The 12310-nt window shown below is 49.3% G+C and overlaps 1 pseudogene; it reads right to left on the minus strand.

The window, feature by feature from the left end:
• Nucleotides 1-240: 240 nt before the first annotated feature.
• On the minus strand, nucleotides 241-11428 carry LOC116531608 (annotated as a pseudogene).
• Between the last annotated feature and the right edge of the window lie 882 nt (nucleotides 11429-12310).

The following is a 12310-nucleotide window of genomic DNA, read 5'->3' on the forward strand; positions in this document are numbered from 1 at the left end:
GAGTTTCACTCTTGTTACCCAGGCTGGAGTGCAATGGCACTATCTCGGCTCACCGCAACCTCCGCCTCCTAGGTTCAGGCAATTCTCCTGCCTCAGCCTCCTGAGTAGCTGGGATTACAGGCACATGCCACCATGCCCAGCTAATTTTTTGTAGTTTTAGTAGAGACGGGGTTTCACCATGTTGACCAGGATGGTCTCGATCTCTTGACCTCGTGATCCACCCGCCTCGGCCTCCCAAAGTGCTGGGATTACAGGCGTGAGCCACCGCGCCCGGCAATCTCTTTAATTTTTAATGACCAAAACAAGGCACCTACAACAACAGCTTCCGGAAGAACCATGTGTTCTTGCCTGTCTTGTATCGCTCTTCAAACATGACATTGGCCTCTGGTTGGGCCTTAGGTTTAAGAGCAGGATCTCTGAAGACATTGTAAATAATGACAGTTTTGTCCAAGGGGATATCCACAGAGTTTCCTGTGGGCATCGGGTGACTGTAGTCATAAACTTTCACAAAAGACTTGATCTTTCACCTCTTGGTGATCTTTTTCTGGCTCATGGCAGTTGCCACTTTGCGAGGCTAGAGGTCAATTCCAGCCACCAGAGCGTGGCTGTAGGGGCGATATGAGGTGCCATCATCAATGTTCTTCATGATATCGGCTTTGTGTCAGAGTAGCGTCCAGCCAGGACAAGCACCACCTTCCCAGGTTTCTTGGCAGCAACCACTCGGGCCAAAAGCAAAAACGAAAGCCAATGGAACCGTTTTGAGCGGTGGGACCTAGCCAGGCACAGTGGCTCACATCAGTAATCCTAGAACTTCGGGAAGTTGAGGTGGGAAGGTCACTTGAGCCCAGGAGTTCAAGACCAGGCTGGGTAACAACCTAGTGAGACCCTGTTGCTACAAACAAAAACGAAAACCGAAATTAACTGAGCGTGGTCGCACATGCTGTAGTCGAAGCTATTCTTCAGGCTGAGGTGGGAGGATTGCTTCAGGAGGTGTGGGTGAGGCCACAGTGAGCTGTGACTGTGCCACTACACAGCAACCTGGGTGACAGAGTGAGACCCTGTCTTTTTTTTTTTTTTTTTTTTTTTTTTTTTTGAGACAGAGTCTTGCTCTGTTGCCAGGCACCTGGCTGGAGTGCAGGGGTGCAATCTTGGCTCACTGCAACCTCTGCCTCCCAAATAGCTGGTACTACAGGCATGCACCACCACAGCCCGCTATTTTTTGTATTTTTAGTAGAGACAGGGTTTCACCATGTTCGTCAGGATGGTCTCCATCTCTTGATCTCGTGATCCGCGCGCCTCAGCCTCCCAAAGTGCTGGGATTACAGGCGTGAACCACCGCACCCGGCCGACTCTGTCTTTAAAAAAAAAAAAGAGAGAGAGAGAGGTGGAAACTTTAAGGGGTAATTAGGTCATGAGGACTCTTCCCTCACAAATGGATTAATGCAGTTATCATGGGAGTGGGTTTGCTATAAAAGTGAGTTTGGAGGCAGGAGGATTGCTTGAGCCTGGGAGGTCAAGGCTGCAGTGAGCCATAATTGTGCCACTCCACACCAGCCTGGGCTGGGTGACAGAGCTACACCTTGCCTCAAAATAAAAAAATATATAAAAAAATAAATCTGGTGCAGTGGCTGACACCTGTAACCCCAGCAGTTTGGGAGGCCGAGGAGTGTGGATCACCTGAGGTCAGGAGTTTGAGACCAGCCTGGCCAACATGGCGAAACCCTGTCTCTGCTAGAAAATACAAAAATTAGCCGGGCGTGGTGTGGCGCATGCCTGTAATCCCAGCTACTAGGGAGGTTGAGGCAGGAGAATCCCTTGAATCCAAGAGGCAGAGGTTGCAGTGGATCACCTGAGGTCAGGGGTTCAAGACCAGTCTGACCAACATGGTGAAACCCTGTCTCCACTAAGAAATACAAAAATTAGCTGGGCCTAGTGGCGCATGCTTGAAATCCCAGCTGCTCGGGAGACTGAGGCAGGAGGATTGCTCGAACCTGGGAGGCAGAAGTCAGTGAACTGAGATCGCGCCATTGTACTCCAGCCTGGGCAACAAGAGAGGAGCTCCATCTCAAAAAAAAAAAAATGAATTTGCTCCCTCTTGCTCTCCTATGCATGGCCCCTTGCCATGTGATGCCTTCTACCATGTTATGATGTAACAAGAAGGCCCTCATCAGATGTAGCCCTCAATCTTGGACTTGCCAGTCTGCAGAACCATAAGCCAATAAACTTCTGTTCTTTATAAATTGCCCATTGTGTCAGGTATTCTGTTACGGCAGCACAAAAATGGATCAAGACAAGCTGCTCCTGCTGCTTTTTTTTGTTTTGTTTTTTGAGACAGGGCTTCACCCTCTCACTCAGGCTGGAGTGCAGTGGCATGATCATGGCTCACGGTAACCTGTAACCTCTGCTTCCTGGGCTCAACCGATCCTCTGACCTCAGCCTCACAAGTAGCTGGGATTACAGGTCTGAACCACCACACCTGGTTAATGTTTTATTTTTTATCTTATTTTATTTTATTTTTTTGAGATGGAGTCTCACTCTGTCACCCAGCCTGGAGAGCAGTGGCGTGATCTTGGCTCACTGCAACCTGCTTCCCTGGTTCAAGCAATTCTCCTGCCTCCTCCTCACAAGTAGCTGGGATTACAGGCACCCACCACCATGCCCAGCTAATTTTTTTTTTTTTTTTTTAATTTCTAGTAGAGATGGGGTTTTACCACGTTGACCAGGCTGGTCTCAAACTCCTGACCTCAGGTAATTTGCCCACCTTGGCCTTCTAAAGTGCTGGGATTATAGAATTGAGCCACTGCACCCAACCTAATTTTTTATTTTTATTTATTTACATTTATTTACTTATTTATTTGAGATAGAGTCTCACTGTGCCACCAGGCTGGAGTGCAGTGGTGCAATCTTGGCTCATGGCAACCTCTGCCTCCCAGGTTCAAGTGACTGTCCTGCCTCGGCCTCCTGAGTAGCTGGGATTACAGGTGTGTGTCACCACACCTAGCTGTTTTTATATTTTTAGTAGAGACGGGATTTCACCATGTTGGCCAGGATGGTCTCCACCTCTTGACCTTGAGATCCCCCTGCCTCAACCTCCCAAAATGCTGGGATTACAGGTGTGAGCCACCACACCTGGCCAATTTTTTTTTTTTTAAATGTAGAGGTGGGGTCCTCACTATGTTGCCCAGGCTAGTTTAGAATTCCTGCACTCAAGCAATCCTCCCTCTTTAGCCTTTCAAAATGCTGGGGTTATAGGCATGAGCCACTGTGCCCAGCCAGGACAAGCTTCTAGAACAAGATAGATCAGTTTTATAATATGTCCACTGGTTGGGAGACCATGACAGTGGGAGCTTCTTTCTTTTTGAAACAGGATCTCACTTTGTCACCCAGGCTGGAGTGCAATGGCACAATCGCAGATCACTGCAGCCTTGATCTCTCAGGTTCGGGTGATGCTCCCACCTCAGCCTCTGGAGAAGCTGGAACAGCAGGCATGTGCTACCACGCCCTAAGAATTTTTGTTTTTTTTTGTAGAGCTGAGGTTTTGCCATGTTGCCCAGGCTGATCTGAAGCTCCTGGGCTCAAGCGATCCACCTATCTTGGTCTCTCAAAGTGTTGGGGTTACAGGCATGAGCCACCGCGTCAGGCCCAAGAGTAGGAGCTTCTTGAGTCAGGCTGCCCACAGGCCCAGGACCCTAAGCAAAGGGTCACAATCGTTTTCTTTCGCTCTCACATTATTCCTTTTCCTCTCCAGGTTTGAATTTCTGGATCTGATTCCTGAAACTCCTTTGAGTTGAAAGTTAGCTCCCACTGTAATAATTCCTCCCCCTGGCCAGGCACGGGGGCTCACGCCTATAATCCCAACACTTTAAGAGACCAAGGCGGGCGGATCACCTGAGGTCGGGAGTTTGAGACCAGCCTGACTAACATGGTAAAACCCCAGCTCGACTGAAAATACTAAAATTAGCCGAGCATGGTGACGCATGCCTGTAATCCCAGCTACTTGGGAGGCTGAGGCAGGAGAATCACTTGAATGCAGGAGGTGGAGATTGCGGTGAGCCAAGATTGTGTCATTGCACTCCAGCCTGGGCAACTAGAGTGAAACTCCGTCTCAAAAATTAATAAATAAATAAATAATCCCTCCCCCTGAGTAGACTATCTCTTTCAAACAAAGACTTACCCTGTATAATTAGCAAATCAATCCAGTGATCTAAAATGCTACTTTAAAAAACAACGTAATCAACAGAGGTGGCTGGGGAAAGCTGGCCTATCACATTTACTCCCAGCTTCAAAAAGACAAGTGTGCTGAAAGCTTTCAGTGTCAGCTGTTTGAGCCATTTACAGTCAGCTCTCACACAATACAGAGAACTAGCAGCCTCTACTCAATTCGCTAAAGCACTCTGGAAAATTGTGTGGGGGTGCTGGCCCCTAACTCGCCTCCGTTAGCATTTTAGTTCAGGCCATTAACTTTGCTTTTGTATCTGGATCTAATGGATTCTTGCCTCTTTCTGGCCACATTAATTACCTCAGGTTTCGCTGGGACCTTTTCCTTGGCTTGTTCCCATTTCTAATAAAGGTGAAGTCACAACATCAAAACTGCATACATTGCTAACTTTCTTTTGCATTAACCCTTGCTCTAAACAGAAGCAGCATCCTCCTCGCTCCCAGGAGGCAGTTTGATGCCTTGGAAATAACACTGGAGCTGGGGGAGGTAGAGGACCAAGTTACTAGATTTCACTCTGACACTGACAATGACCCAGGTTAACTTTCTTCTCTACCCTGAGATTGAGCTCTTGTGTCTAAACAATTGGATAAAAATTTTCCTTCTGTCTTATCCTCCCACCATCAGGGATCAAGGCAAAAGCTTTGTTGAGTGTAACACTTTTTTGAGACAAACTCTCTCTCTGTCGCTCGGGCTGGAGTGCAGTGGCACGATCTAGGCTCATTGCAACCTCCACCTCCTGTGTTCAAGCGATTCTCCCGCCTCAGCCTCCTGAGTAGCTGGGATTACAGGCATCTGCCACCACGCCCAGCTAATGTTTGCATTTTTAGTAGACAGAGTTCCACTACATTGCCCAGGCTGGTCTCAAACTCCTGACCTCAGATGATCCGCCCGCCTTGGTCTCCCAAAGTGTTGGGATTATAGGTGTAAGCCACTGCACCTGGTCTGTTAAGTTTAAAATAGTGTCAAGCACAGCCAGGTATAGTGGCTCACGCCTATAATCTCAGCCCTTTGGGACATTGAGGTGGGAGGATTACTTGAGGCCAGGAGTTTGGGATCAGCCTGGCTAACATAATGAAATCTTGTCTCTATTAAAAAAAAAAAAAATTAGCTGGGCATGGTGGCACAGGCCTGTAATCCTAGCTACTTGGGAGGCTGAGGCTGGACAATCTCTTGAACCAGGGAGGTAGAGGTTACAGTGAGCCGAGATCACGCCACTGTACTGTAGCCTGGGTGACAGAGTGAGACCCTGTCTCAAAACAAAACAAAACACAAAACAGAATAGTGCCAAGCACATAGCTGTTGATGAAAGTGAACAGCCATTATTCATATCCAAGTGGAAGTTATTCCCAGAATTCGAGGCCAGATTTATAAGAAACTCTTTCTCATGATCTTAGGGAACATGGTTGGATTGGGTGGGTTTTTTTTTTTTTTTTTTTTTCCTTAAAGAGATGGGGTTTCCCCATGTTGGTCAGGCTGGTCTTGAACTCCTGACCTCATAATCCGCCTGCCTCGGCCTCTCAAAGTGCTGGGATTACAGGCGTGAGCCACCTCACCCAGCCGGATTGGGCGGGTTTTGATATAGGAAGACACAGCTCTGATTGGTAGGCACACCTAGAGGGTTAAAGCATGATCTCCTTAAGTCCATTGTCCAAGTGGGAAAAGCAAGGACCGTATCGCTGAGCCTGGGCTCATAGGAAAAGTGGGTGGATGGGCTACTTTGCCAGTTGGGACCCACCCAGCTGGTTCCCACAGCTCTGCTCAGGGACAGGCGGGCCATGCCCAAGCTGAGGATGAGTCATGGTGGCTGCATGTCTGCACAGCAGTTGGCCCTACCTGCCTAGTGGAGGGAGGAGAGCCAGGCTTGCCCCAGGGTGGCTGCCGGAAGAGCCTGTTCTCCCCAAGCATGAGAAGGGTGATGGCCAAAGTCCAGGAGAGCAGAAGAAACAGCATGTGTTGGACAGCAATGGCCCCCACTGGGGAGGCTGGAGAGGCTCAGGCCCTGCCCTCAGGCAACTGTGGTCCCTCCAGAGAAGAGGCCCCACATCTACTCAGGAGCTGGGAGAGGCACTGTGAGGGGGACAGAGCTCAGCACTGAAGCTTAAGGAGTGACTTCTGGCCCCGCTGTTTACCAGCTGTACGACTTTAGACAAATCTCTCAAAAGGAGGATATCCGTGCCACAAAGTCTTTAGGAGAATTCAGCAATGTTTTATATAATACAGGTAAATATAAAGAACTATGTGAACATCTAGCTGGTGGAGTTACAGGAAGAGGGCCTTGCAGGCAGAGCACATCAAAGGCCTGAGGCTGGGAAGTGATGTCCTTATGAGGACTGAGGAGGTTACAGAGTCCAAAGGGCTGGAGTGTGGGGTGTGAAAACGGAGCGGAAGGGAAGCATAATCCCTAGACTGTGGACGTCATAAATGCCAGGCAGAGACAGGCTTTGATTCAGTAGGCCATTGGGAGCCTGTGAATGTGCTTGTGAGCGGGCAGATCAACGTCAGGGCTCTGTATTTTCAGACAAGATCGGGTGCGTTCAGGGTGGTATAGCCGTAGACTGCAGTTTCTTTTTTTATTTTCTTTCTTTTTATTTTTTTGAGATAGAGTTTTGCTCTTGTTGCCCAGGCTGGAGGGCAATGGCACGATCTTGGCTCACTACAAATTCTGCCTCCCAGGTTCAAGCAATTCTCCTGTCTCAGCCTCCTGAGTAGCTGGGATTACAGGAATGCACCACCCCACCAGGCTAATTTTGAATTTTTAGCACAGTTGGGGTTTCTCCATGTTGGTCAGGCTGGTCTCAAATTCCTCACCTCAGGTGATCTGCCTGCCTCGGCCTCCCAAAGTGTTGAGATTACATGCATGAGCCACTGTGCCCAGCACAGACTGTATTTTCAAATGTAAGGCCTGGCATGTTTCCTTGGGGAGGTGACATAAATGATGAAGATAAGGGAGAAAACATCAGCCCATCTGGGATGCACCCACAAGCAGGTAACAGCTTTGCACTTTACCCCATGCGGAGATAAGAAGCTAGCAGGGGACCCATAGGCTTGGCCCTACGAGCCCCCTGGACTAAGCTCCTTGAAGCCAAGGCCCCCAGTGTGGAGAGCAGGCACATAGTGGGCTTTCTGGATGCAGCTGTAGAATGAAAGAAAAGGCAAGGGCCGGGCGCGGTGGCTCATGCCTCTATGTAATTCAGCACTTTGGGAAGCCGAGGTGGGTGGATCACTTGAGGTCAGGAGTTTAAGACCAGCTTGGCCAACATGGCAAAAATCCATCTCTTACTAAAAATACAAAAAATTAGCCAGGCGGCATGGTGGGTCACACCTGTAATCCCAGCTATTCAGGAGATTGAGGCAGGAGAATTGCTTGAAGCTTGGAGGCAGAGGTTGCACCAATGCACACTCCAGCCTGGGTGACAAAGTGAGTGAGCTCCTGTCTCAAAAATAAATAAATAAATACAAATAAAAAAGAAGCCCCTAGCTCAGCTCCTTGCTTTACGGGATGGAGAACAGCCCTGAGTGGGAGTTTGATGCGTGGGAGCCACACAGCAGGAGCTGAGAGAGCCAGGCCACACATACAGGGACTCCCTCCACTCCAACCTTCCCCCTGTGAGTGGACAGCACCCTGCCAGCACCCCAGAGAAAGTGCCATGCTGCAGGGAAAGACTGCTTTGTCCTGCCAGAGCATGGTTCCCAGAACCTGTCACAGTCCCTGTAGCCCTTCCCCCACAGCCGTCAGCTCCCTTCTGGGTTCCTGGGTGTGGGAAGGAGGTGAGGTCAGCGGTTCCAGCAGCCAGGAGAGGAGGGTGCCGCCCTGCCTGAGATGACTTCACTGTCTCCACCTCATCTTTCCCACTCTGGCTATAGTCAGGAGCTTCTTGTGAACCTTGCAGGGCAGCTTTTGCTTCCTTGGAAAACCTCCAGAAGAACTACGAGGACACAGGGTCCATTCCACATGCTGCACTCAGCAAAGGTTTCTTACTCCGTGCTCAGAGAGGCTTGGGCTGCTGTTCGTCTGCTTCCAGCCTCTCCTGGTGCTTCCACAGTGGAGAGCATAAGCCCTCCCTCCCTCTTCTCTCCAGGGCTCTGGTGGGTCGAGGTCCACGCTACTCACAGGATGGGAGAAGCAAGGGTGGAGAGCCAGTCCCAGTGCAGCAAGTGAGCCTGGGAACTCTCCTCTCCCCTCCACCACGGCCCTCTCAGGGTCTTTGCCTAGCATGCAGCAGTGGCTGATAATTGTTTGCAATGTTTCCCAGCCATGCAGCGGGACTGTGAAAACCCCATCTCAGTCGAGCAAGGCCCCGATTGGGACAAGGCCCCGTCCCCTCTAGCCCTCCATCACTCCCCACACCCCATCTCGGTGGGTCTCCCTCTGTCACCCTCTCCAGGCACCCGACCATCTGCCTGCCTTCCTCACTCAGTCCGAGGCTGGTCCCAGGGCATTTGCACTTGCAGTCAGCCTAGACTTTCCTTCCCAGCTTTTCTGAAATGCCTGTTTCTCTGTGAGCCCCTCCTAGACCACTTCAAATGTGAAGATGCAAGCTATCCTTCTCGCCTCACTCATTTCCCTGTTCTTTCTCCAAATCACATACGGTACGCTTTTCTTCTTATTTTAAAGTAGCAATAGTCTCAGTCCCACTAGGATGACAGCAACACAAGAGCAGATGTTTCGCTGGTCTGTTTGCTCAACACAATTCCTGGTACACAGCAGGCTCTCTACAAATGTCTTTGAATATTGAAAGAATAGATGAGTGAATGCATAAATAAGACAGTGATGAAAGCTATTTTGCCTTTCTGAACAAGAGAAGTTCCCTCCCAGCTGTGGAAATCCTGAAAAGTGCAACAGATGGACTCTTGTAGGAGAGAATAGACCAAACCATGGGTCAGGATCTTGGATGTTAAAATTACCAGGGATGGCCAGCAGGCACAGTGGCTCACACCTGTAATCCCAGCACTTTGGGAGACCGAGGTGGGTGGATTGCTTGAGGCTAGGAGATCGAGACCATCCTAGCCAACATGGTGAAACCCTTTCTCTATGAAAAACACAAAATTAGCCTGGTGTGGTGGCATATGCCTGTAATCCCAGCTACTTGGGAAGCTGAGGCAGGAGAATCGCTTGAACCCAGGAGGTGGAAGTTGCAGTGAGCTGAGGTCATGCCACTGCACTCCAGTATGGGTGACACAGCGAGACTCTATCAAAATAAAAACAAAAACAAAAACCAACCAATCAACAAACAAAACCTACCAGGCATGATCACCACCTCACTCCTTACTCCAAACATACTTCAACTTTTTTTTTTTTTTGAGAAGGAGTCTCACTCCGTTGCCCAGGCTGGAGGGCAGCGGCAGGATCTTGGCTCACTGCAATCTCCAACCCCAGGTTCAAGCAATTCTGCCTCAGCCTCCCATGTAGTTGGGATTATTGGTGCCTGCCACTGTGTCCAGCTAATTTTTGTATTTTTAGTAGAGACGGGAATTCACCATCTTGGCCAGGCTGGTCTTGAACTCTTGACCTCATGATCTACCCGCCTCAGCCTCCCCAAGTGCTTGGATTACAAGCATGAGCAGCTGCCCCCCAGCCCCAATTTTTTTTTTTTTTTTTTTTGAGACAGAGTCTCGCTCTGCTGCCCAGGCTGGAGTGCAGTGGCGAGATCTTGGTCACTACAACCTTTGCCTCCTGGGTTCAAGTGATTCTCCTGCCTCAGTCTCCCAAGTAGCTGGGATTACAGGCATGTACCACCACTCTCAACTAATTTTTTGTATTTTTGGTAGAGAAGGGGTTTCACTATGTTGGCCAGGCTGGTCTCGAACTCCTGAGCTCCAAGTGATCTGCCTGCCTTGGCCTCCTCTTCATATCTTGAGTGTATAGTTGTATGATCTGGGCCAGTTCTTTCATTTGGCCTAACAGAGGACGCAGTAAGCCCTCTCCCTCTACTTGCTGTTAGGTCTCTTGCTTTATTTACATGGACACACAAGCTAGAGAGACACTTGGTTGCTCTGCTTCACCCTTGGGGCCTCATAACACCTCACAGCAGACCAGCATCAAATGCAAGTGCTGTGGCCCTAGAATCAGGCCTGTGTTCAAATTGCTCATCTGCCACTTCTTGGCTAGGTGACCTTCAGCAAGTCACTAAACTTTCATTTCTTTTCTTTGTCTATAAAATTCAGATTGAATTATACTACAGACCACATGGCATTGCTGCAAAGATTTAATAAAATGAGCCACATCCAGCCTGGGCAACCTAGGGAGACTCTGTCTCTAAAAATACAAAAATTAGGCCGGGTACTTTGGCTCACACCTGTAATCCCAGCACTTTGCGAGGCCAAGGTGGGTGGATCACAAGGTCAGGAGATCGAGACCAGCCTGACCAACATGGTAAAATCCCATCTCTATTAAAAATACAGAACTTAGCTAGGCCTGCAGTGAGCCGAGATTGCACCACTGTGCTCCAGCCTGGGTGACAGAGCGGGACTCCATCTCAAAAAAATAATAATAATAAATTAGCCAGACAGGGTGGTACACACCTATAGTCCCAGCTGCTTGAGAGGCTGAAGTGAGGAGAGCTTGAGCCCCAGAATAATTTAAGACTGCAGTGAGCTATGATCGCGCCACTGCCTTCCAGCCTGAGTGACAGAGCAAGACCCTGTCTTAAAAAAAAAAATGAGCCATAAGTCTGGTACTCAGGCATAGAAGATGCTTCAAAAAGCTAATTATCATTATGGCTTAGATGACCAGACATTCCTCCAAAACTGGAGTTCAGCATCTTTGCCCAACAGGCTGATGGCCACTTCCTCACAAAACTCTACCAGGCTCCCTGCTCAAGCCTCCATTTTTTGCAGCTTTCAAAACATGTTTACCAAAGGGCACAGGGGAACAACTGAAATCCAGAAGAATTGTCGGGAAGCACACATATATCAGGATCATTTTACAAGCTCCATAATTGAAGCTTTGTATCATCATCGGGTCAGATTCATGATCAAGGCTTTCATTCAGGACTTTGAACTTGAGCTTCACAAAGTGCTGAGCGAGGAAGCGGCTTAAGTGCGGAAGGCAGGCAGGAATTTGAGATTCAATCTGGTCTCCCAGGTGAGAAGCCTGCGCCACCCCACACCCACACACGGAGGTCTGTTGCCTCCCAGCTAGAGAGCTGCCATCCCCACCAACTCGACCACTCACAAGACACAGCCCCCTTGAGAGGAGCATCCCGACATCGCCCCATGACTCAGCCTCCTGGGACTACCAGTCTAGCACGGTGATGTGGTGCATGAAGTGCCTGAATCAAGGAGAGCCTTGGGAGCACATCAGTCACCCCACTCACCACCAGCAATGACTGTCACTTCCCCTACAGGCTTCACTAAGGATTTACAACAGCAGCAATAGGATCTGACACAGGTGGACAGCTGTGTGCTTTCTTAGTCACGCACCAAGTGGGACTCAGAGCCTTTTCAGGAAGCGCTGCTGTCTTTGTCATCTGACGTGAGAGCTTAGATCCATCAGTGAGTGTGTTGAGTCCCTTCCAACCTGATCTGCCTCCCACGCCCCCAAGTTCCTTCTTACTGTGAGATTCTGGAGCCATTGCTGGTCACATTTCAGGGATTTGTGGGGCACTTGCACTACCCTGGGGCGGCCACCACCTAGGACCCCGTAGGCAGCCACTGTGCAGAGAAATGATAACAATATGATAATAAAGAGCATTCAATGAGTGATGACTCTGTGCCCGGCACAGCATGCGTTAGCTCACTTCATCCATTCGACAATTCTGTGAGGTGGTGTTATGGCTTGAACATCTCCCTGCCCTAAAAGATGCAGAAGTCAGCTAGGCGTGGTTGCTCATGCCTATAATCCAAGCACTTCGGGAGACCGAGGCGGGTGGATCATGAGGTCAGGAGTTCAAGACCAGCTTGACCAAGATGGTGAAACCCGTCTCTATTAAAAATACAAAATATTAGCCAGGCATGGTGATGTGCACCTGTAATCCCAGCTACTCAGGAGGCTGAGGCAGAGAATTGCTTGAACCTGGAAGACAGAGTTTGCAGTTAGCCAAGATCACACCACTGCATTCTAGCCTGGGTGAAAGAGTAAAACTCTATCTC

Source organism: Sapajus apella, unplaced genomic scaffold, assembly GCF_009761245.1.
Source record: "Sapajus apella isolate SASKATOON/1434 unplaced genomic scaffold, GSC_monkey_1.0 scaffold71, whole genome shotgun sequence".
NCBI lineage: Eukaryota > Metazoa > Chordata > Mammalia > Primates > Cebidae > Sapajus > Sapajus apella.